The 26,301-nt window shown below is 46.9% G+C and overlaps 1 protein-coding gene across 3 annotated transcripts in view; it reads right to left on the bottom strand.

Moving 5' to 3' along the window:
* The window catches only part of TIAM2 (TIAM Rac1 associated GEF 2), a 223,259-nt gene extending 198,529 nt beyond the window's left edge, over positions 1–24,730 (bottom strand). The window contains exon 1 of one of the 3 annotated variants that reach the window (XM_047859600.1): positions 24,043–24,730. The gene's annotated coding sequence lies outside the window, so the exon portion shown is untranslated. Of the gene's footprint in view, positions 1–1,191; positions 1,308–2,274; positions 2,398–24,042 lie in introns of those variants that run through there. The other 2 variants (XM_047859602.1, XM_047859603.1) reach the window with 2 other exon arrangements.
* Positions 24,731–26,301: the final 1,571 nt, after the last annotated feature.

The following is a 26,301-nucleotide window of genomic DNA, read 5'->3' as shown; positions in this document are numbered from 1 at the left end:
CATCCATCGTCCTCAAAGGGTCCTGGCCCCCACTCTGTCCCTTTCTGAGGGGTCCTCTGTCTCGTCTCGCTCTATAGGTTGGACACTATTTATTCGCAGCCCTCTCCACAATGATGTCATTACCAACCTGAAGCCTCTTGATCCCTCAATTTTCATGAACAAGCCGTATTCGCCCCTGCTGGAAGTAAGTTCTGAGTTCCCACCTTTCCAGCCCCAGTCCTGGACTAGCCAGTCCCCCCCACCCCCACCGCAGTATGCCTTCGACGGTCACTGAATTGTGGCGGGTGGGTACCAGCACCCCCAGCTCAAACTTCAATCTCTGCGGCTGCCTACTTTTCCCTCCCGTGTTCCCGATTCTCCACCATCCCCCACAGAGGCTCTTCCGAACTTGTCGCAGCCACCCCAGCACCTCAGGGGACCCCGACAGTCAGCCTATATAATCCTGCCCCCCATATTATTTAAGAGCCCATTCCCTCAACTTCTGTCCTCCAAACCTCACAATCCTTCTGTCTCTTCACTGGCCCACCTGCCACCCTCCGAAGACAGGAGGTTCTCACCTCCCAGGCCCCCCGCCAAGGCTCCCACCGAGATGAGCCACGTGTCCAGCCCACCCCCCGGGGGCGTCTGCCATCCAGCGTCTCCACCTCCAACGCGCCCATTTCCTTCCATGCTTCCAGACCTGCCTTTTAACCCTGCACCGAGTCAGCCTTGCCTCTGTCCTGCCCCCTCAAATCACCTCTTTGTTTCTCTCTTTTGCCGCCCAAGGTATTCCCCCCAAATGTCTACTTTCTGCTCCTTTTTTTTACTTACCTTCCAACTATCTCTATTCCTGACCGTGACAGATGGGGTTTCCATTCCCAAGGGCTCCTGGAATGGTTTCCAGTGATTTCTAAACTCTAAATGCGATGGCCTCTGTGCAGTGGTTTGCACCCAACACAGGAAAGTCATGAGGGAAAACAAGTAAAATACCAGTGACCCTACATCTCCACACCCTGAGACCCCCGCCCCCGCCCCCCGGTTGGGCCCTTCCGCCATCTGTCCGTACAGGCACACACGCACAAATCCTTTTCCACGGCGCTTCATCTGAGACGTTCTGTAAGCAGTTTGCGTGTTTTTTTTTTTTTAAATCTCCCACCCACCTCCTCCCATAGTGCCAACCTCTCTCCTCCCAAGCAGTATTAACATACGTACGAGATTGCCTTTTACGATCTTCCAGTCCACAAAAACGAGATCATATTATACATGGTTCTCTGCCTCTTCATTTCTCGTGGGAATCCGCCCAAGCCGGGCGGTACAGAGACCCGAGGCACGGACGGGCCGCATTTTAGCCGACCATCCCCCTGCTGAGAAAGCATCCACTCACTTTCCAGTCCTTTGCCACTACAAACAATGCTGCAATAAATATTCTTGTACAAACAAATTACATACAGCTGCTTTTATTTCTATGGGATAAAGTCCCAGGAGAGGAACTGCTGGGTCAAAGGCCACGTGCATTTTAAATTTTAATGGACTCTGCCAGAACTCCTTCCGCAGCGGCTGTTCCCACCAGCCATGCTGGAAGACTGCCTCTTCCCAGCACTCCTGCCAGCAGGAGACATTGTCACTCTCGACAAGTTTGCCAGTCTGACAATCTGATGAACGCGGTTGAAAAACTCCCCCTCGCCTCCCACCCAGCTCCACGGCATTCGGGAGACTCACCCCCGCCCCTGGCAGCCCTTTCGGAGCCACCTCCTTGGTCTCCCGGTCTTACTTTACCTCGAAAAATTAAGTAGAAAACAAGGTTGTGTCCCGTGCCATTCCCCTCCCTTCACATGCTCTTCTTTGACAAGACCATTCCTTCACAGGGTTTCTAGTCATCATTTCTAGGGGCTGAATCCAAATGTGCATCTCCAAGCCAAGACCTCGCTCTTGAGCTCCAGACTTCTAACTGCTCATGAGACATTTCTCACAGAGACTGCCGACACCCCAGACCTCAGTAGGCCCAAACCCCAATCCTCCCTAGGCTCGCTCCAAATCTAGTCCTCCCCCCACACCACTGTAGTGCTGTCTGCAGGACGGGCACCCAGGCTTCAACCGCCAGGGTCCTATATCATTCCTCCCTACGCTCTGCCCACATCCGGGCAGTTCTCCACCAGGCGCAAGGCCCTCCCGGATCTCCAGGACTCCTGCAACAACCCACCCTGCACCCCCAGCTCCAGCATGCACCCCGACCCTGTCACTGAGACCCTGCAACACCTCCCAGGCGCAGGTGAACCTGAGCCCAAACTCGCGCACCACACTTTCATGGCCTTCCAAGCTCTGTTCCCATCTCCTTCCCGGCCTTTCGATGGACAACTCCCTCAGACTCCAAACTCAACAGAAGCGTGTCTGGTTGCTGCAGCCACGAGGAGATTCTCTTCTGACAGGAGAAAAAACCGTGACAAGGAACAGAGAAGGTAAACGGATACTTACTGGAATTTCCTCCGCCACTCTGGCCCTGCCAAGCAAATGTCTCTCTCTTTCTTAGCTTTAAAGAGGAAAGGTATTAGATAAAAGAAACTGGATAAGTAAATGAATCACAGAAAGTAAACTGACAAGAAACTACAGGAAGGCATATGTGTGTACTCGAAAGTGACCCAACACTGAGGACGGAAGGACAGAAAAACCACCCTGCTCCAAAGAATCCTTCCTGCGTTTACACAAACAGCAGAGAAGTTTCACAGTCACATCTGCCTCCTGATAGAGTTTCACGAATCAGATATTCATAACCGGCTGGCATTCAAACTCAAGCAGGAGGGCCCGGTCACGTTATAATAGAAAAAAAAAATCGATAGCTTGAACTGAACAAAGCTTACTAAATACGACTTGAAGAGACAAATTGGCATGATAATTCATCTCTATACTAGTCATTTAGAAAATAGTGAAAATGACTTAATAAACATTTACTTGATGCCTGAGTTCAACTTTGTCCTGAGTAATTGAGGAAGGAAGGGCAATAAAGAAGAGATAAGCTCAGGGGCCTTAAAGAGTATATGCACCAGCTAGAGAGAAGAAACCTAGGAAGGGAGATAAGGGATGAAAAAGTAGAGATTCTCAAGGGCAAAAAGTCAATGCAAATGGAAAATGAATACGAACAGCAGGAGTTCAGTCAAAATAGATTTTCTGAACTCTGGTATGTGGAAAAGACCGCATTTTTTTTTTTTTTTTGTCAAAGCAAACAGAAAAGCGATCTGTTCCACCTAAGTTTTTACGTCCACCTAACGGTTTCTTAAATGTTTCCTAGTCCAGCAGCAACGATTAGAATCCAAGTTCCGGCCACACTTCACACTTTGGAAAGACCGTGAGCGGTGCTCCACCAACGAGGGTTCCAGCGTCTTCTGATGGGAACTGTCACCAATCCATCACCCACTCTCGTGGCGGGATGCGGCGTCACAGATAGTTTAAACAGCTGTCAGAGCTGAGCAGCTCTTCAGAATTCCATCTGCCTTGTAAAACACACACACGCTCTGCACCCCGCCCCCTCTCAAGAAAGAACCGGGAGGAAGGATGTGAACTCAGACACCGGGATCCAGTCCCAGCTGTATGCCTCACAATATCCTCAGCTACGATATGGATTTTCAAAGTCCTTTTCACGTAGTAGGGGGGAGCATTCATTTCCAAAGCCGTGTGAAAGTACCCAGCACAGTGCCTGACGCAGAAAAGAGATTGAGTCACTAACCATGCCTTTCCCCTCTTCCTGGAGCTCCCTCAACTGTTCACAGCACACCATTCCCAAGGTGCCGTTCCTTAAAGCAAAATTCCAAAGCGACAGGGACAAAATTCTAGGCCAAGTATGGGGAACTGATAGAATATCAGATGAATGTGGGGATTCGTAGAATATCGAACACGTAACAGAGAGGAATTTCATACTATGTTTCCAGATTACCTACAGCACACGCCCCTTCCATGGCACATGTGATCTGAACCAGCTGCTGGCCCCAAACCCCAGCTGTGCTTCAGGTGCCACGGGAGCCTTCTTACTATGCCTGAGAAAGTCTGGGGCCTCCAGCCCCCCAAGGGGTAAGGAGTAAGGAAAGAGGGAGCAAACTGAGAAGCCATGGTGTGATGCCCACACTTACCAGGGAGGCAAGTAATTTCTCTCGCCTCTGTCTTCTGAAGGGAGTCTGGAACGACTCTAGGGTCTCTCCTGGTATTTTAGGATGCAAATAGTTCAGGGGCTCCAAATTCTGCAGCATAAGATTTTAAGGTGAGGTGGGTGGGTGTGGGTATATATGAAGTATTTCTGTAGTAGCATCACAAACCGGCCTATGCTTAATTCTATAAAATATCATCCTACATTATAGAATTAGGACGTGAAGGGGTTTGGTTGGTGGGTTTGTTTTTGCTTCTAACAACCCTACCCACCCACTCAGCACAGAGGTAGGAAAAAAATATCAGTTTTTGTAAAGCTACATTCAATCAAAGGCTCAAAAGGTGGGGCGCTTGGGTGGTTCAGTCGGCTAACTGTCCGACCCCTGATTTCAGCTCAGGTCATGATCTCACAGTTCATGAGTTCAAGCCCTGTATTGGGGTCTGCATTGACTGGGCAGAGCCTGCTTAGGATTCTCTCTCTCTCTCTCTCTCTCTCTCTCTCTCTGCCCCTCCTGTGCTCTCTCTCTCTCCAAATAAAATGAACTTTAAAAAAACAAATGCTCAAAAGGAGGATAAATCCAAATATGTAAGGATTATCTTTCTCTTCCTACTCTGTGAGCTCCTTTTGTCTTAGTAAACTCTCGTAGCAAAAAAATAAATAAGTAACAAAAAAAAAAAAGGGGGGGATGAGAAATGTGAAGAGAGATACGGCGTAAGATGGAACAGAAAAATTGAGGGAGGGGGTAGAGGGAATCAGGGCTTGGACATAAAGGTTTGTAATAAACTGGCCAGAACAGAAGATGCTCTCTTTGAATTTGAGCTCTACTCAAACGTTACATGTGATTTATTAACCACTCCTTTTTTTCTTTCTATAAAGAAATTCAGCACAGTATCAGCTTTGATATATTTATAAGACTTCTCTTGGAGAAAGGCCAGAGCCTACATTTGGCCTTAAAAAGAAGGTTTTTCCTGCATGGAAGCTATCTCAGAAAGCCAAAGCACACCGTCCAGAAAAGCTGAGCCTCTTGTTAACATTTCCGAAGCAGACAGTAGCTGTGCACCATTTGGTGCCCACCAGAATCCCTCCAGAAGCATCAAAAGGCTGCCAGCTACTCTACACATTTACAAGAACAATCCTGAAAAAGTGTGTGTTTGCAGACGAATTCCATCTCTACTGGTGTGCCCGTCAAAAGTTTATTGTCTCCCCAGGGAGAGTTCACTGGTTGCAGCGACTTGGCCAAATATCAAAATAGCTGTAATTAAATGGATTGCTGAGAGGCAGAGAAGGTATAAAAACTGAGGACGATCCCAAAGGAACCAAAATTATGCTTCGTCCATGTTTAAATCACACTCTAGTCGTGAGGTCACTGTCAGACACACTCTGGGAGAAAAACAGATCAATACGACTGAAGGCAGCAGTGTGTGCACAGAGGCAAGCCATTTCACGGTTCAGTATGGAGACTGGCTGAAGCAACTGTGTCGTTCGAAATATTTCATACCCAATTATCTTAATATGATAAGAAGAATCTGAGAAGCCAGCTCATTTGAATGAGAAGTTGAGACACTCGGCCGACAGCAGCATACGGTGAAGTCCAAGGGAGAGGGCTTCTAACTCAAATGATCAAGCACAGACGCAAGAGTTAACTGTCCCTAAGTTTCCTAACTAAGGTCAATTCCAGAACAGTGTCCCGACCCCTTAAAATGAAAATTATGTCTTGCAAATTGAGCGGCTACCTCACATATCTAGGGAATATATTTTTTTTTTTTTACATCACTCCATGTTATGGAGTGCTCACCCAACATGAATAAGGCCTGAAAGGAACTGCTCTTAAGTTTGTTTGTTTTACCTACTTCCCAGGCTTAAGAAAATGAGCAGCCTACTGATTTACGAATATATACGTAACAGTAGCTCCCAGGTTCCCCCAGCCCCTCACCTCTAGGGAAACCAACCAAAACAAAACTGATAACCCGTGATTCAAAGGGTAGGTCCATAATGTTTTAAAGGATCTGTTGTGATTACACAAGTGTAAAACTTTAAAGATGGTCATGGGACTCCCACGAGTATATGGCACAGGTCACTACAAACTACAGGCATCCTTACCTCGTCAGTCACTTAGCACGAACATTAGTGCCTGGGTGAAGTGCAGACGGTAGGCAAGGTGGCCCTGGCTTCCACAGAGCTAAGACCAAGCAAACATGAGTGTCTCTTACCTTCCAGGAGCCTCAGGTACTACGCCCATGACAGGAGCACCGTGGACTCCTAGGGACCTCAGCAAGGCCCTCTGATCCCAAGAGCCCATCACTACCTGCCCACTGGCTGGTGCCTAAAATTCATCCTCAGGGCAGCAGTCCCGTCTTTGCTTCAGCCCTGCCAACCTTCTCCAGAAAATATTCTGCTGCTTTCTATCCCCTGTCCCCCCATTTTAAAAGTCATTCTTGAAGGAAAGGCACGAAAGTGTTAAGGAAGGCCTGACACAGACATACCTATAGAAACGCACCTAAAGTAATTAAGAAGAACCCTATCCCCAGACAGAGAACCTCTGCTCTAAGGCTCTGACGTGTTCTGTGAATCCTTCAGAGACATTCCATGGTATCTATCGGTCTATATCATTCATTCATATACATACACAACCATATGTATATATACCTCTATGTGTATGTATACATATATCCCGTAGTAATTATACATCCAGACATAACCCTGTATGTATGTATGTATGTATATATATATATATATATATACACACACACACACACACACACACATATACATATATATCCCCATATATAACCCTTTATATAAATATATCCATATATATCTGTTTACATGCAGGTATATACATGACATATTTTGCCTTATAACTTAATATACCTGTATGTGATGGTTATTTTTAGTTGTCAACTTAGAGGGTGTTTTGGGATGAGATTAGCATTTAAATCAATGAACTCTGAGTAAAACAGGTTGCTCTTCATAATATGAAGGGGGGAAAACTTCCAAATTCGTTCCATGAGGCCAGCATTACCCTGATACTAAAACCAGATAAATATGCCATGAAGAAAGAACTACAGGCCAGTACCTCTGATGAACACAGACACAAAAATGCTCAACAAATACTAGCAAAACGAATGCAACAATATATTTTTAAAAATCCTTCACCACAATCAAGTGGGATTTGTCCCTGGGTTGCCCGGGTAGTTCAATATTGGCAAATCAATCATGTCACACATCGATCACATCAATAAGAGACATGATAAGAGACACTTGCTCATTTCAGTAGATGCAGGAAAAGCATTTGACAAAGTACAACAGTCATTCATGATAAAAACCCTCAAAAAAGCAGGTTTAGAGGGAGAGGGAATGTGCCTCAACATAATAAAGGCCATATATGAAAAACCCACAGCAAACATTACCCTCAATGGCCAAAAATTGAGAGCTTTCCCCTAAGGTCAGGAAAAGACAGGGATGTCCAACTGGAAGTCCTAGCCACAAGCAATCCGACAACACAAAGAAATAAAAGGCATCAAATAGGTAAGGAAGAAGTAAAACCTTTTCTATTTGCAGATGATACAATACTGTATATTAAAAAACCCTAAAGACCCCACCAAAACACTGCTAAAACTGACAAATGAATTCAGTTAAGTCGCAGCATACAAAAATCAATGTAAAGAAATCTGTTGCATTTTTATACACCAACAATGGAGCAGCAGGAAGAGAAATTAAGAAAACAATTCCATTTACAACTGCACCAAAAAGAATAAGATACCTAGGAATAAACTAAGCAAAGACATGAAAGATCTGTACTCTGAAAACTATAAAACACTCATGAAAGAAATTGAAGACAAAAGAAATGGAAAGAGATTCCATGCTCATGGATTGGAACAAATATCGCTAAAATGTCTATACTACCCAAAGCAACTGATACATTCAATGCAATCCCCATCAAAATACCAACAGCACTGTTCACAAAGCTAGAAAAAACAACTCTAAAATATGTATGGCACCACAAAAGACCCTGAAGAGCCAAAGCAATCTTGAAAAATAAAAACAAAGCTGGAAGCACCACAATTCCAGACTTCCAAGTTTTATTACAAAGCTGCAGTCATCAAGACGGTATGGTACTGGCACAAAAATAGACACACAGATCAATAAAATAAAAAACCATACAGTCAATTAACCTTTGATGAAGTATTAAAGAACATCCAATAGAAAAATAAACATCTCTGTAACAAATGGTGTTGGGAAAACTGGATAGCAACATGCAGAAGAATGAACCTGGAACACTTTCTTACACCATACACAAAAATAAATTCAAAACGGATAAAAGACCTAAACGTGAGACGGGAAGCCATGAAAATCCTAGAAAAGAGCACATCCAGTAATTTCTTTGACACTGGCCAGAGCAACTTTTTTCTAGATAGGTCCTCTGGGGCAAGGGAGGCAAAAGCAAAAATAAACTACTGGGACTACATCAAAATAAAAACTTCTGCAAGGCAAAGGAAACAATCAACAAAACTAAAAGGCAACCTATGGGATGGGAGAAGGTATTTGCAAATGATGTCTTCAATAGGGTTAGTATCCAAGATATATAAAGAACTCACACAACTCAGCACCCAAAATAATACAATTTAAAAACCGGCAGAAGACATGTACAGGCATTTCTCCAAAGAAGACATACAGATATGTAAAAAGATGCTCATCATCACTTATCAGGGAAATGCAAATAAAAACCATAATGAAGTAACACCTCACACCTGTCAGTGGCTAAAATCAACAGCACAAGAAACAACAGGTGTTGGTGAGGATGTAGAGAAAAAGGACCCCTCACGCACTGTGGGTGGGAATGCCAACTGGTGCAGCCACATAGAAAACGGTATGGAGTTTCCTCAAAAAGTTAAAAATAGAACTACCCTATAATCCAGCAATGGCACTACTGGGTATCTGCCCAAAGAACACAAAAACACTCATCCAAAAAGGTATGTGCACCCCTATGTTTATAGCAGCATTACTTACAATAGCCAAAACACGGAAGCAGCCCAAATGTCCAACGATTGAAGAACGGATAACGAAAACATAGTAAAGACGTACAATCGAATATTATTATTCAGCCATTAAAAAATGAAATCTTGCCATTTGTGATGACATGGATGGAGCTGGAAAATATAAGAGAAATAAGTCAGAGGAAAACAAGTACAATATGATTGCACGCTTATGTAGAATTTAAGAAAGAAAACAAATGAGCAAAGGCGGAGGTGGGGCAGGGAGGGAGAGACAAACCAAGAAACAGACTCATAACTTACAGATCACAAACTGATGGTTACCAGAGGGGAAGTGTGTGGGGGAATGGGTGGAATAGGTGATCGGGATTAAGGAGTGCACTTGTGCTGAGCACCGGCTGATTAAACTAAAAACTTAAAAAAAAAAAAAATGTTTAAGAAGACCTGCCTGAACAAGACTTTATCTGCACCATCAGCTCTCCTGGGGCTCCAGGCTGTCTGCCCACAGTGCAGATTTTGGATTTACCTGCCTCCATGATCACGTGAGCCACTTCCTTATAATAAAACTTTTTTTGAGTAGATATGCATACATATATATACTAATATACCCTATAGAACCCTAAAATACTATATATGATACACACAATGCATACATATGTGCACATACACACACGTATATAAATACTGATATACAGAGAACTGAAAGTTTCAAGAAATAGTTATCCTTACCACATTGCAATATACTTGGATACCCTCTATTCCACATTATGCTTTGTTATTACACCTCATGTATGTCTCAGTATGGGTACCACTTAAAAGAAAAAAAAAAGTCAGAAAGCTGCTGGAATCAAAAAAAAAAAAAATATATATATATATATATATATATATATATATATATATATATATCCTTAGAATTAAAAGGACAAAAAAAATTAAAGAAAACAACCTGACCCACTAAACTGACATCACTACCCGTGACTGATAGTTTGGGGGGGGGGGGATACTTTTTTATTCAAAAGGCTGCCTACTGTATACAGTGTTCTGTACCTGAATATCCTCTTAACATAGCACAGAAATCGTTCCATATTTATGGATACTTATTTTGTTTCTACGTAGACCTTTTATTATAGGGACAGTGAGATAAGGAAAAAAGCAGAGTGAAAATGAAGGTTTCCAAAAGCCCAAAGCAGAGTACCAAAGTCAAGTTTAAACTCATTCACAATTTAATCCTAGGCTGATTTAGGGTTTCCATACAGTGGACAACAAAAGGAACCAAGAACAGGAGGCAGACATCTTCTCTGGACATCGGTGACTTATGAGAGCTTTCATTCTTTTTACTGAAACATTAGTACTGCTGCTCTCCCTCCCAACTATTTTCCAGCAAAGATTCCAGTAAAGATTAGGAAATTCAATTTCAGGCTTGACCATCAGACTTACAAGAACAGGTTAAATTCTATGAATTCAATTACACATACTGGCTAAAAAGAAAGGCAGCAAGGCACATCCCTGTTGTCCAAATCGGCCCCTCCCCCTTCCCCTCCCTGTTTCCTGTCTTACTCATTTCTCCATTTCTTTTTTTAATGTTTTTACGTTTATTCATTTTTGAGAGACAGAGAGAGACACAGCATGAGTGGGGAAGGAGCAGAGAGAGAAGGAGACACAGAATCCGAGGCAGGCTCCAGGCTCTGAGCTGTCAGCACAGAGCCCGACGCAGGGCTCGAACCCACGAACTGCAAGATCATGATGACCTGAACCAAAGTCTGATGCTCAACCGACTGAGCCACCCAGGCGCCCTTCATCTCTCCATTTCTACTTGAAATGAGCTGTAAGGCTTCTGTTACCATGGAAGTCTCAAACCCATTTATTTCCTACCTATTCAATGTATCCCAAACACAGTTTCTTATTCTAAAAAGCACAGATCAGATTCTTTCAACTTTATAAGTAGCAGTGCAACAGAGTCAAGAGCATACACATTCAGACAGAAAGGTGCCAATGCTTAAGGGCCTTAGAAAATCTCTTCCGCCAGATTCAGGACTACATTCAGTCCTCTGGAGGGGCCCCGGGGACTTTCCCCACTCCCAGCCCAGGGGAGTAAGACAAAAGGACACTTGAATCCTTTTGTCCTCTACCCTGGCTGTAACTCACACAATTCCAGTGTATCTCTTTTGTTTGTTGGAATTTCACAAAAGATGTAGTCTGGAACACAAGATTCCTCTAATGTTGAAGGTGTGAAAACCACCAATATTGTACCTTTCACAAACAGGAAAACAAACCTGGAGAGGCTGAATGGTGTCCATAGATCTCCAACCCTATCAAGTGCCGACCAGAACTGGACCTCCAGAACAGGAGTGCCCCAAATGTGGTGTGGGGTCAACGGAAGCAGCATCTCGTGGAAACTTGTTAGAAATGAAAATCCTCCGGCCAATCCCAGCTCCTAATCAGAACGAGTAAGCGTGGGAGGGTGGGGCCCAGAAATTGTGCTTTTTACCAAACTCTCCAGGTGATTCTGGTGCCTGGAAGTTCGAGGATCTCCGTTCTGGAGCGAAACCCATTGTTATTTCCGTCATTCTCTTCCTCCTCCTATTCTAATCCCACATCTCTACTGAATCACACAAGAAACAACTGCCCCAAAATACTGATCCTAACTACGGATTCACCCACTGAAAAAAAGAAGGACCAGCGTTGTGATAAGGTCTTCAAATGCAGCTATGATGCAGTCAATATTTTTTTTTTCTTTTTTCACAATAAGAACATCCACATCCAAGAGGGTCAGATACAAGTTAAAGTCTTCAAGGAGTAATTCAAGGGGGTAGGATTGACTAACATTTCAGAGATTAAACCTCAAAAGGGCTGAGAAGTGCTAAAAAATTTATTTTTGGAAAACCAGTCACGGTACCCTAGACGATCCGTAATCAATATATTGGATCTTAGAACACACCAAAAAGAGACAGATAAAACGCAGGAAGATTTTAAAAGTATGAGACAGCTCCTTCTAAAAAAAAACCTAGATGGGTCTACATAGACTTCACAGACCCATTATATCCAATATCTGAAACCTCATTTCCAGATTCTCAAAAATAAGGAGAAACACAACCATTTCTCCCCCCCCCCCCCCCCCCAGCCTGAGGTGACTAATTCCACCAGGCCTCATGGCGTGTGAGGTTTGAGGCATAAATCCATCACCTACACAGGTGAATTTGCTGACCTTCTGCAAAACAAACATACAAGAGGCACTACACAGACTAACCGTTGTAAGCCACCCCTCAATTTCAGGCCATTTTCACAAATTTCAAGAATGCCAAACGACAAATTTCAACATGACGCTTGAACATCTAAAATTAAGAGCCACGGTGAGACTCATACTACTCAAACCCCTACTTATCTTTTCCTTGATGAAATAAAATCTTCCAAACTAGGTCCTATGAAGCACTCGGTAGATGAACTTTCATCTTGAAAAGGAAATACAGCATCTACCAAAGCGGAGAGGCTTCAGGGAGGGGTCAAAAGAGGTGGAAGGCTTTAGCCAACTTCCGGAACTCATGTGAAGAGTGTAAGCGGCTCCCAAAGAATATGAACATGTCCAGGGCCTCCGCTCATTAATTCGCTTCAGATTAATTAGTATAAAGGGATGCATTGCAATAACGAAGACTTGACAGGCAAAGCCCTCCCCGTCTCCTGGCCACGTTCCTCCATCCCCACCCCGCACAAACTCCCATATACCTTCAAAAACCCAAGAGATACCTCAAGAGCAAAGACACAAAACTTGAAAGCCAGGCTCCAGACCACAATTGAAGGGTGGTTTCTGTTTGGAGAGTAAGCTTCCTTTCCTTGGACTACATTCACTGCCATTGCAAGGCTATAGGTAACTGTTCTTAACCGAGAGTCCCCTTCTGGAAGCGTGGCCCCCCCGCCTTCCCACGGAAAACCAGTCCCTGCCCCCTCCCCCAAACTGCCATCTTTACAGACCCGTTATATCCAGACTAATGGAGCAGGATGGTCATCAAAACCAAAATGTATTGTGAATGACACGGACAACTGCTTTGTCATGATCTTGTTTATAATCAGCCCACGTTGATAGACTTTTAAGATAGCAGTTGTTGCTTTTTAAAACCATCCACAAAAACGTCATGGCTATTTATAAACATGGAGGCAAGACAAAGCCATGTTTCTCCTTACACAAAATAAAGGGGTCAACGAGATGCCTCCCCAGATTCCTTTCGGCTCCAATAATGTATCCAGGGTCCTCACATCCCCCGCTCACAAACTGCTAGGAAAAAGTCCCTTTATCTCCGTGCAGATGATACAATCTGCCTTAACCAGCACAGTAAGCCCCGGCTGTAGGCCATTCTCTCTCTGTCAAGTCGCGCATTCCTTTGGGGAAGCGCTGAGGTACACAAGTGAAGAAGTTGTTATTGCCTCTGCTAATTCCAAGAAGTCATAGGTTTGGGTCCACTCCCACAGAAAATCTGAAACATTTCCTGGTTCTTTGATGGAGTACTCCCAGCAGGTCCTGCTAACGGGTAAGCAAAGAGAAGCAGAAAGAATCCTGGGATCTAAGCCTCTCTCTGCTTGCACTAACTTAATAGAGGATTAAAGCAGGTCATTTAACTTCCCCCAAACATCAAGTTTCTCTTCTGAGAAATGGGTTGAATTACAAGATTTCGAAAGGCTATTCTGTTCTAAAAGGCTTACTGATACGTGACAAACTATGAAAGCGTTATAGAGCGGTTGGTGATCTGAGACGTTCCTAATATGTGTCTGTGAATATAAATCTTCATGTCTGTATCACTATCATTTTTCAAAGTTGGTCCTGCCTGCTGCACCCAGAGATATAAATGTACTGAAATTCTTCAAGAATCTCTGACGCATTCTATAAATGTTTGAAGATTTTCCTTTAGACAACACGGAAATGACAGGAGGTGTTACTTCACGTTGACGATAAAATGGGTACGAGCCCATCCATTTGCAGAACTACCCGTTTATTGATTTGCGGAAAATTCCAAGTGTTGGCTGCCAACTGTGTAGACACGTTCAAGTTTTACTCAATTTTCTAACTAATGAGATTTATCAAGCCACCAAAATTCAGTTTCTGTGACAGACAGCTTTTCAGAAAATGCCATACTGCAATGCCATTCTCTTCTCAACACATACACGGGCTCCAGCAACGTCAACCATCCTTCTGGACCCAATTTCCTCGCACATTGAGACTAATGGCCAAGGCGGAACTTATTACAGTCGGACATGGTGACATCCCCCAACGCTTAGACAGGTCATTTGAAAATCTCGGTTACGTGGAAACCTGAAATAGAACTGGCAAAATGCTGCTTGTTAGGGTTTCTTGGGAAATGACCTTTACGGAAGAGACGGAAATGCTTTTTCGTTAACAGTCATTACAAAATAGGTGTTCTTAAATACGCTGAAATTTTCTCTACTGGTGTTCACTTTTTTAATGTTTATTTTTGAGAGAGACACAGAGAGAGCGAGTGCGTGGTAGGGGGGAAGGGGTGGGGAGCAGAGAGAGAGGGAGACACAGAACCTGAAGCAGGCTCCAGGCTCTGAGCTGTCAGCACAGAGCCCGGCGCGGATCTTGAACCCACGAACCATGAGATCATGACCTGAGCCCAAGTCAGATGCTTAACCAACTAAGCCACCACCAGGTGCCCCTGGTGTTCACTTTTAATAGGCTTATAATTAATATATTTAACAAATCTTTTCTTTAAACGTTTCTTTAAAAAAAAAAATGGTGCCTGTCAAACAGCACATCACAGGTCCGTCAGAAATATGGAAAAAACTGCTGCATTTATAGGTGGGTAACCTCCAAGTCTCTTGTCCCTCTCTGGCAAATTAATACAGTTAGGTCTCCCAATCCTGGCCAAGCCACTTCAGGCCAGCACCACGCAGGGAAGGACACATAAAGGGTGCCAGGATCCCACCCTGCACACCCCCACCTGCTCTCCAGGTTGGGTGTCCTTCAAGGGCAATGGTCAGTCACCCAAAGGGTAGAGTTTCTCAAACTACAAATAGCCACCAGCAACACCTGATGTGCGTGGTAAAGGGCCCCCTGGGTCTCCAGAATCACCAGGTCAAAGTAAGTTCCAGGAACCTGCACTTGAATCTGCAGTTAAAGTTAACCTGAACTCCCAAACGGATAGGCAAATTCCAGTTTGAGAACTGCCATCTCTGGCTTCAGTTTCTCCACGTGTAAGAGAAGGTAACAAGACCTGACCGTTACCTAAATCCTCTCCTGACTGGTCTTCACAAGCCATCCCATTAAGACTCAGCAATGCCAGGGGTGCCTGGGTGGCCGAGTGGGTTAAGCACTAAACTCCTGCTATCGGCTCAAGTTGTGGTCTCCACGGTGGTGAGGTTGAGCCCCAAAATGGCGCTGAGCATGGAGCCTGCTTAGGAGGCTCTCTCGCTCTCTCACTCTCTCTCTCTGTCCCTCCCCTCTCCACACGTGCTCACTCGCTCTCAAAAATAAACAAACATCAAGAAGACTCGGTAATGGCATCACTTTATATGGACATTTCCATAGCATCTCCACCTGGGAACCGATGTGGCTACTTTGTTCTACACACACCTACACCAGCCCACCCTGCACTCTAGAACTCCACTGAGGCACTGATCTTATCTGTTTCTTCCCCAACCCTTCTAGTTCAATACTGAATTCCCCCACACCCAGTTCCAGAGGCCTTGAAATTCATGTTATCCACAGCCCCCAAGATCACAGATAATTATTTCCTTGCTGTATCTAATCATTCATTTTGGATTTACCAGGACTCAACACGCTCCCCAGCCCTGCCCTCCTTACTAGTGTTGGCTGATGGCTACTGGCCCTCCAGAAATGAATGCTCAAACACTGGGGAGCATAATAGCAAAGAACAAATAGGCTACTTTTAAATTCTCATAACATTTTTCCTTCTGTTTTCTTATACTCAACACTGAATATAAGCATTGAGTTTTATAGCTGAAAGGATCCCTGAGTCATTAGTCCACTGTGACTCCCCCTGGCCACCAAAGTCGCAAATTCAGAAATGGAAACTCAGAGAGGTAGTCACGTTTCGCTTAAGATCACACACTTATTTTTGGCAAAACTACCCAAAACCAAGGCTCTTAAATTATCCAAAACCCAAGCTCCAGTCTTTTTTCAATATGGTATGCTGACTGCCGGATTATTACCTCTGACTGGACACATACCAAGAACAATTCCGTCAAACACATACAAGCATCTTTCAAATAGTTCTTTGTTGCCCATGAGAAGGAAGAAAAAGGCACTGAGAAAGAGGCATATGGGTCCCAAAACATTACAAACAACAAGCATGGAATGATAGCTTTTAAATAGTTAAGAAGGGGGGGCACCTGGGTGTCTCCGTCAGTGAAGTGTCGAACTTCAGCTCGGCTCATGATTTCACAGTTCATGGGTTCAAGCCCCGTGTCGGGCTCTGTGCTGACAGCTGAGAGCCTGGAGCCTGCTTTGGATTTGGTGCCTCCCACTCTCTCTGCCCCGCCCCTGCTGGCAGTCTGTTTCTCTCTCTCTCTCTCTCTCTCTCTCTCTCTCTCTCTCTCAAAAATGAACATTAAAAAAAAAAGTTAATAAGGAATCCAACTGAGAGAGGGAAGGACACAGACACACATTCAACCTCTATGTGGGTAACGCCACCAATTAGCAGATGGACCCTCTGAGTGCAGAGGACAGAGTATACTTTTCCAGAAAAAGTAAGGGGATAGGAAAGTGTCAAGGAGCACTTCAGAAGGAGGACATTTGAGATGACCTGGGAGGGTTAAGTGTTCTCCAGATAAAACAACACAATTCCGATGCACGCGGGAGAAAATGAAAAGAAGTGAGCTGCTGGCAGGCGTTGGATGTGTATGTAACAAACGGATCCACCCATGGATGTGTATGTAACAAATGGATCCAATCAGAGGCGTTTCTGATTTCAAGTCTTATGTACAACGAAGTTATCTGCCCACAATGTAACGCGGGGGCATTTCTCAACAAGAAGTTCTGCAGACAGCTGTGAAGGGAGAGTTATTATAGAAAACTACGGTTTCGCAGCGATTACGTTTTTCCAGAAGCAAAGTTCAAAATGAAACAGTTAAATGGGAAAACATTTCGGTTTTTGATTTGGCAAACGTTCATCAAGGTTTCACGTCTTCATACAGTTAAGTATTAATCCCAGACGTTTCAAATGCCACCGACACAAACGATAACTTAATTCATCTGAATGTATTCCAGATGTGTTCTTCCTCGGTTTCTGCTCCTGTGTACAAATCCCCTCTTCTGAGAGTACAAAAATATCCATTTTAAACCAGTGTTATGGTTATCGAGAGCGGTACGGGTAAATACAAGTACTATCATATGAATCACCACCCTAGTATGAGGCCTGAAGAGGGAAATTAACGAGGAGAATTTGATGCCTCACCTACCAGAAGACACGGGGAACCATTTGAAAGCAATTTTTATTTCCTTCCTGAGAAACCTAACGCCCTCCTACGTGTAGGTGAATTGCCAAATGAGTAGAAGGTATATTCCAGACCAAAATCTAGATCCATTAATACCCCATGCGATGACATTGCTACTACCCCACACTTAGGAAAGATGGGGAAACATGTATTTTTAGCATTTTATTACTGGTAAAATCCAGTGTTTATTTTCAGTGTTTGTTTATTTTTGAGAGAGGGAGCCAGCAGGGGAGGGGCAGAGAGAGAAAGGGGGAGACAGAATCCAAAGCAGGCTCCAGCCTCCAAGCTGTCAGCACGGAGCCCGAGCCCTGTGCGGGACTGGAACCCATGAATCATGCGATCACGACCTGAGTCATGACGGAAGTCAGATGCTTAACCAACCAGGTGCCATGATAACGTCTATTTAAAACAGCCAAATACTTGGCCAAGGGTCACTCAACTTTACAATCATGACATTACCCTCAAAAAACAATTTCAAAGAACACTTCACTCCATCAACCAGCATTTAAGAGTGTCCACGAAATACCATGCTGAACCTGGAAGGGGCACAGAAATAAATAAGCAAAGCGCTCCCTACACGATGGTGAACATATCACAATTTGGATGCAATGACCAGCACAGACCACATGGACTGGAAACCCAAGAGAGGCTGACATGCAGGAGGCAGGCTCCGCAGGGTCTCAAGGGGTGACCGCAACAAGGTGTTTGCCAAACCGGGAAAAACCATCATAGGTGACGGCGCGCAAAGGAGACGGAAAACCGAAGGAGTGGGCCCTGTACTTTGCCACACCACCCCACGGCTCCAGCCTGCTGAACATCCTTATTTCACAGAATTCGAGACCACCACATCACCCATCCAAGGAGGGAGGAACGAACACTTCTGGAACTCCTGGACTGTGGCAGGCAAGGTTCTGAGCACATTATGTAAATGAATTCATTAAGTTCTCAATTCTCAAAACGATCTTCCATAAGGAAGGCACTGCGGTCGCCCTCCTTTTAGAGATGAAAATCCTGAGGCATAGGAACCTCTTTACTAGACAAAAATAAATAAGGAAAAACACCGTGAAACGGATGGTTTCAAGAGGAGAGGTGGATGGGAGGGCGGGAGAAATAGGGGAAGGGGATTAAGAGGACACTTACCATGATGAGCACTGAGTAATGTACAGAATTGTTGAACCTTATAATGTACACCCTGAAACTAACAACACTGTGTGTTCGCTACACCAGAAATTAAAAAAAAAAATTTAAAACCACTTTGAATTTTAAAATAATATTGTATTAAAACCCATCAGTATGCTTCAAAGGCAATGAGAATCCTCACCTTTTACCAGTTTTAGGGAAAATTTGCCAGCTTATTTACTATGCCATTTCCCAAACTCCTAATGACAGGAGAACCTTCAAAATTCCAGTTTTGCATCCTGTCTGCAATGCAAAGGAATCAGTAATGGCAACTACTGAAGAACTGTGTCCAAGAGACCCAGTCAGAAATCTAAGCAAGAATTTAAAAAGAAACCTTGTAACCCAACACCATGAAAAACACAAGGAAAGCTGAGGTCCAGATTCTGTTACTCAATCTAGAAACCTCATAAATGGAAACAAAGCAGACCCACTTCCAGCTGGATGGAATGCCTGGAGAGGATCGGGCTGGATCCCAGGGCGGACCGGAATCCAAGTCGGGAAAGGCTCTACACACGCCCCTGGGGGGGAACCTTCTCAGGGCACCAGCCTGCATCTACTGGCCCTAATCTGTGGAGGGCTTCACATGTGGGAACTTCTTGTTCGTTCTTAAAACTGTGAGCTCAGTCATAAAAATAAAAGCTTCCAAATGAGCTCGGTTGTCATTAAAATCCTCGATTCACTTACAGCTACAGACATGCCAACAGCTGGCAGGATGAAAGAGGAACACGGAAGCAGGCAGACCTGGGTCAGATCTCAGCGGTGGGACTTCGTTACTATGTGAACTTGGGTGAGGGGCCCCCACAGGTCTCCGACCTTGCTCCCTGTTGCTCAGATCCTGAACATCCTTAACTGGACACAATCCTCCCTCCCTCCCTCCCTCCCTCCCTCCCAGGCCCATTCCACCGCCCGTTTCAGGAAACCTCCTCCTCCAGGGTCCCCAGCCCTCCATGCCAGTGCCTTTGCATCAACTGCTCTATCACAACTGCTCTCTTTCCGCCAGCCTGGCCTTGCTAAATCCACTCACCCCAAGCCTAAGAGGGGCTCGGTCTAAAATGCAAATCTCCTCTGCCCAAAAAGTGATTTGTGCTTTTTTTTTTTTTTTTAGTTTTATTAATGTTTATTTATTTTTTGAGAGAGAGATGAGACAGAGTGTGAGCGGGGAGGGACAGACAGAGAGAAAGAGAGAGAGACACAGAATCCGAAGCAGGTTCCAGGCTCCAAGCTGTCAGCACAGAGCCCGACACGGGGCTTGGACTCACGAACTGTGAGATCCTGATGTGAGCCAAAGTCTGACGCTTAACTGACTGAGCTAAGAACAAAGTGATTTGTTCTTATGTCACAATGTCACTTGCCTTTCTTCTCTACTTGAAGTTCTCTTACTTCAAAGACTTAAGGTACTTAGCACAACTTAGGGGCTCACTAAATGCCTGTTCAGGGCTGAGGGACAGTTGTTCAGGCTTCAGTTTCTTCTGCATTCCACTAAAAACCTCCACGCTCTTTTCAGAGGAATAAATGGGACTGTTCCCTGGAGCCTAGCACAGGGTCTGAGAGGCACTTCCTGCCATAGATTCTGACTTTCATCGGGGTGCTACTCACTTTTCCAAAGTGTGCAAAGTACTATCCCACACGGGAGCTCACCGGACCCCTCTGATGACTCTGAGACCGACGAGGTTACATGAAGAAGCTGAGGCCAGTGACGTTTAAGGCCTGCACAATCAAGGCTCGTTTGTGGAAAGACCTACCGATTCCGAATCCTGAGTTTTCTATGATGCCTTTTCGTCAGGAGTTCTGGCATGGTTTATATTTATAGAAAGCAATTCCTACCCATCTCTTCCATGAAGTTTATCCAGCAAAAAGTGTTATTTTACTGCACCTCTGAAACACAAACACCTAGGCCAAATTCCACTACAATGGACTCCAAGGACTTTGGTTTGTGCTACGTCAAACAATTGCTTTAAGCAAACTGTCAGCTGGCTCGTTCACACACTCCTTCGTTCAGCAATTATTTACCACATGCCCATGTGACACCAGGCACTGTGGTGCTGAGAACTTCCCCTTCCCTGAGAAATTAGAATTATACTATACAAGGTTTCCAACGGAAGCCAACGGTGGAAGATCCAGAATGCAGGCACCTGGATAGGTACCTGAATGAAGAGCAGTGAACTAAAAGCCAGAAAATCTGAGAGCTCATCCCGGCTATGCTCCTACATAAGCTGCGAGACCTTAGACAAGTCCCTGGTCCTAGGCTTCCTGACCCACAAAATGGGAAAATTGGTCCATGTTAACTTTCAAGTCATTTTGTGCTATGAATCCTAGAGATTCCAGGATTCCACACACCGGCAAGTTCTTCTGACGCTCACAAGTGAGATTTTATACCGCAATTTTATAAACTTTTGTGATTTTTAGAATGTCTTCAGTTCCTGTATGAGATGGCACTTCCGTTCAATTTATCATCACACGTTTACGTAAGCAAAGCTCTTTTGGCCTTACTCTCAAGATTTTTGCACCCTTCTCTCAGCAAATGATTAGACGTATAAACCTTAGTGCCTTGAAAAGTAGCTAAGGAGGCCCACTACATGTTGGCACACATCTCTGATGCCCACCTATAAATTCATACTCCCAGATTCTTCCCTGTAATCAAGTAGAAGACATCTAAGAATCACCCTGAACAGCCAGACATAAGATACAGCAAACTGAAGCACATTCCTATAGGCTGACTTACATGAGAAATTTCCCCAAACCCTTTCCTGCTTCACAACTTTCTAGACTTCTATAGAAGCGACCCTTTCTTTTCTCACTCATGCAAGGAACCTTAACTGAGCTCCTGCTCTGTCAGTGTCTGTGATGGGTGCTGCATACAGTAGTGGGGACAGGCTGCAGGGTCATCACTAGCCCACGTTGTGTTTCGGGGCGAATTACAAAGGGTGCCCCGTTCCAGTGGAGATGAGTGGTGCACCAGGGGTTTGGGAAGTGGAGTGCAAGATTTCAGCCTCTAACTGCCCGCTGGACAGGATAGCCTTGCGCAGTGAACAACTTGCACAACTGTACAAGGTAGCATCGCTAGATGTGTTTGAAAACAAAAGTCATGTTCTAGTAGAGGCACTGCCTACAACAAGAGGAAGTGCTTAAATGCCTAGAGATAATGGGGAAGAAAAGGCTCCTGGAGAAGCTATTTGACTGACACGTGAAGGATGTGTGCATAAACAGCAGATGGAAATCGGAATAAGAGTGTAAGCAGAATGCTCATGCATTCCAGATAGAGGTCTAGAAATGACAACTTGGAATTAGTGTGATGTGTCTGGCAGCGTGTAGTGCATGTGTGTAAGGAGGCGAGGGAGGGGAGACGCAGGGAACAGCTCCCAGACAAGACTGAAAAGGCAGGCAGGAGCCAGATTATGAAACACCTTATTTGGTATGACAGGTTAAGGTGTGAAGACCTGATTCTGAGATCACTTATGGGCCTGTTTTGCCACTAAAAATAAACTCTTCTCCAACCGTACCTTGCCGTATTTTTCACATTTACCAAACACAAAAATCTCTGATACCCCAAAGCGACAAGTCTTATCCTATTAGCCAAATCCGATAGAAATCTGCTTTTAGAACGGCACCCGTTTTGTTTCATATTTCCTTTTCAGCACACAAAAAGCTTAAAGAACGTCAGCAAACATCTTTAAGTGTACAAATTCTAACAGTTACGCTCAAAGCGTAAGCCCAGTGATCGACACTTTTCATTCAGAGCCTAGGTCTGAAATATTTACAGCATATGGTCTGCACCTGTAAGGAACCTGGAAGACTTGGAAACTTCTAGAGACACCCCAGCTGAAGCCATTGGAGAAGGACTTGAAGGCGGCCAGGTGCTTTCCATTAAAACAATTATGTCAGCAGCACTTGAGAAACAGGAGGTATAGAACGAGTGAGTGACACAGAAGAGAACCCCCAGCCCTTCACCACGTAGAAATAAACGTCTTACCACGACCCGAGGCTGCCTAGAAGATTTCAAGGGTCACCAGGCAGCCTCTTAGAGGGCCACCACAGGGACAACGCAGAAAAACACCCTCCTGAATGGAACTGTCTCCCGGACCAAGCAGTCTCCTCTCCCCCCTCCCCCCTTAGTTGGGGGGAATAAATAAATAAATAAATAAAGTTACCCATTTTGCGATTTTAGGAAGAAGGGGCATGGAAACCCATCGCTATCAAGTTTCGCCGTTCCTTCCAGATAAACCACCCCGTGCAATCTTACTCCATACCTTTACGGCGGCTGCCGGCAGCCAACTGTGGCAAGAAAGGGCTCTTTTCTTCCTTAACTGGTTTTGGTAAATATGATCCATTTGGGACACAACGTGTCGGCTTTCCCAGAAACTTGGCACCTCGCGCCCCCCCCCCCCCCCCCAGGCGCAGGGCCCGTCGGGGACGGTCGGCGGGGCAGCCGCCGCGGGACTTGTCCCCACCCCACCCCCCACCCCCGTCCCCGTCCTCCCCGAAGGGCCGGGGCTCCCACCGCCCCCGGGGCCCGCGCGCCTCCGAAAGTTGAGCCGCCGCCGGACCGGGAGCGGCTCCCCCCGGCCCCTCCCCGCCTCCGCTCCCGGCCCCCGCGACGGCTCGGCGACACGCCGACACGCGAGGCCCGGGCACCTCGTGGAAGGCAGTTCTGGCAAGTGTCGCCGCCGCCGGGCCCGGCCGCGCGGGGACAGTGGGAGCGCTCGGGGCGCGGGCGCCGCCGCCGCCGCCGTCCGCGCCCCCCGCGCCCCCTGGCTCCCTCCCGGGGAAGGAGGCGGCCGGCGCCGGGAGACAAAGCGGAGCGCGGGGGGGGTGGGGGGGGGGTGGGGGGCGGGACGGCGGACCGCCGGGCGCCGCGCGGGGAGGGGGACCGGTGCGCGCCCGCCGCCCCTTACCTTGGCTCCGGCGCCGGGCCCCGCTCGCCCGCCGGCCACACGGCCGTGCCCGCCCCGCCCGCCGCCGCCCCAGTGCGGGGCCCCGCGGGGACGCCGGCGGCGCCGGGGACCAGAAGTGGCTGGGGTCACTCGGTCCTCCTCGGCGGCCGCGGCCGGCCCTCGCCCTGCGAGCAGCGCCAGTGGAGGCGAGAGCGGCCGCACCTCCTCCCGGGACCGCTCGGCCCGCCTCCCTCCTTCCCTCCGCACCCGCCCGCCGCCCAGCCGCCCCCCTCCCCGCCCCTCCCCGCCCCTCCGCGGCCCCGTTCCTCCCCCACCCCGGCCCCGGCCGTCGCCCCCCGCGCTTTCTTTGGGACGCGCCAACTAACGCAGACCCACAACTCGCGAGCTGTGCGTGGGCGCCTACCCTGCGCCGGGCGCCCTGCTTGCCATCGAGGCGTCAGGAAGCTGCGGCTTCTGCCCCGGAGAGCCGGGGCGCAGCAGACGGCTCCTGGGGTGCCACCCAGGACAGGAGCCGAATCCCTGGTCGTCGTCGTGCGCCAGGCAAGAAGGAGATGGAGGTGTGCCGCCTGGAGACCCGAGGGCGCAGGAGAATTCGGACTTCGGAGTTGGAGAACCCGCGCGGGGTTTCTGAGAGAAACCGGAGTTATCCCCAGGGCGGGGACGATGGGGACCAAGACGACGCCCACGAGGCGGCGATGATCCTGCGATCGCGGTCCTGGGTCCTTGCGTTTACAGAGGATCCCCCCTGCAGAGGACAGGGAAGGGAAGGGAGACGCAGTCCAAGCGTGGATCCTCCGAGAAGCAGGCGCCGAAACAGGACGGACGAGCCTTGGAAGGATTTCTTAGGGCAAATGGCTGTGAGATGACGTGGGAAAAGGAGCGAGCCCGGCATTACCCACACCTGATCCCCGGGACGGAGCGAGGGAAGCCATCACCCTAGCCTCCCTGCCGCCTAAGCGGGATCCTCGTGAGTCCTCTACTCCCAATTCCCCTTGGGACCCACCTGCCTAGTGTCCATGGCTATCAGTCATCGGCTGGGAAGTGTGGCCTTGGGCAGGGACCCAGGGATGAATTTCAGAACATAAAAGCCAGGGCCGTTGGTCAGTTAAGCTCCAAGAGAGCTGGAGGAAGAGCCTCACAGCTGCCCACAACCTCAGAGACAAATGGAATCCACTCTCGCACGCACACCTACAGTTTTTTCAACGTTTATTTATTTTTGGGACAGAGAGAGACAGAGCATGAACGGGGGAGGGGCAGAGAGAGAGGGAGACACAGAATTGGAAACAGGCTCCAGGCTCTAAGCCGTCAGCCCAGAGCCCGACGCGGGGCTCGAACTCATGGACCACGAGATCGTGACCTGGCTGAAGTCGGACGCTTAACCGACTGCGCCAGCCAGGCGCCCCGCACGCCTACAGTTTTTAAATGAAGCCCCAAGGGTTTGCCGTGATCTGGAGGGCCTGGCTGTCCACCTTGCACGGATACAGGCTCTGCTCACAACTGACCCCTCCCCACCTGCATAGGCGCTCCCCTGCCCCATGCGCACATGGCCCTGGGGGGGTGGGGAGAGACCTCCTCACTCCACTCACCCTTCAATCCTCAATCCCAGCCTCACCTCCTCTGAAGAGCTTTTCCCACTCAGCACTTGACTTATTGCTGCCACAGACCCAGCACACTGCGGTGTGTTTTTGTTTTTCTGTTTTCCCCCCTTCTTGTATTGCAATTTTTCACAATGTTTTATAAAATTTATTTTTTTTTCCCTGATTATACAAGTAATATGTTCGTTGCACAAACTTGGAACAATACATACAGCCCAAATGTCTCCAAGCTCCCCAGCCTTCTAGGGGCAGCCTCCCTTGATAGCCAAGTAATCAGAGTCTGAGCCCCCATTCCCTATGTATCAGTCTGGGTCCAGTCGGGAGAGAGAAACCACACAGCAATTAAACAGTGAAAGTTTAGGGGCGCCTGGGTGGTTCGGTCAGTTACGCCTCCGACTTTGACTCAAGTTGTGATCTTGCAGTTTGTGGGTTCACGCCCTGCATCCAGCTCTGAGCCTGGAGCCCGCTTCGGATTCTGTCTCTGTCTCTGTCTCTCTCTCTGCCCCTCCTCTACTTGTATCCTCCCTCTCTCCCTCTCAAAAATAAATAAATAAACTTAAAAAAAAAAGTTTAATAAAAAAAAAAAAGTTTAAAAAAAAAAGTTTAAGACAAAGAATCGTTACCTACAGGATTTGGAGCCGTGAGGATTGGCCAGTAAGAAGTAAAGAGAACTCAACAGAAAACAGGTATAGCACATACGAGGATCTAGGAACAGCCACTAGTCCTAGGACTGAGAGCCCCAAAGGATGAGCCTCCTGCTCCCCAAGACTGAGACTCAATCCTGTTGGGGAGGGCTTGGCCATGGCTCACTGACCGGCAGGGAAGTCACCATGGTATCATGCCGGTAGAACTTTCTGGAAATCCACCCTCTGAAATTTGCTGGTAATCTACCCCCGAGGTTGTGAGGAGAGCTGCTCACGGGCGTCTCATGGAAGCACTTCACTGCAAAGTCACTCACAGAGCAAGGTGCTGGGAGAAGCCACGACTGCCAGCACTGCAGGGCCCTGGTGCCAGAAAGCTGCCCCCAAATGCAGGAGCCGGCCAGGCAAGGGCATGACAACCAGCAG

The sequence above is a fragment of the Prionailurus viverrinus genome, chromosome B2 (genome assembly GCF_022837055.1).
Source record: "Prionailurus viverrinus isolate Anna chromosome B2, UM_Priviv_1.0, whole genome shotgun sequence".
Lineage (NCBI taxonomy): Eukaryota > Metazoa > Chordata > Mammalia > Carnivora > Felidae > Prionailurus > Prionailurus viverrinus.
This window is presented reverse-complemented; position numbering and strand designations above follow the sequence as displayed.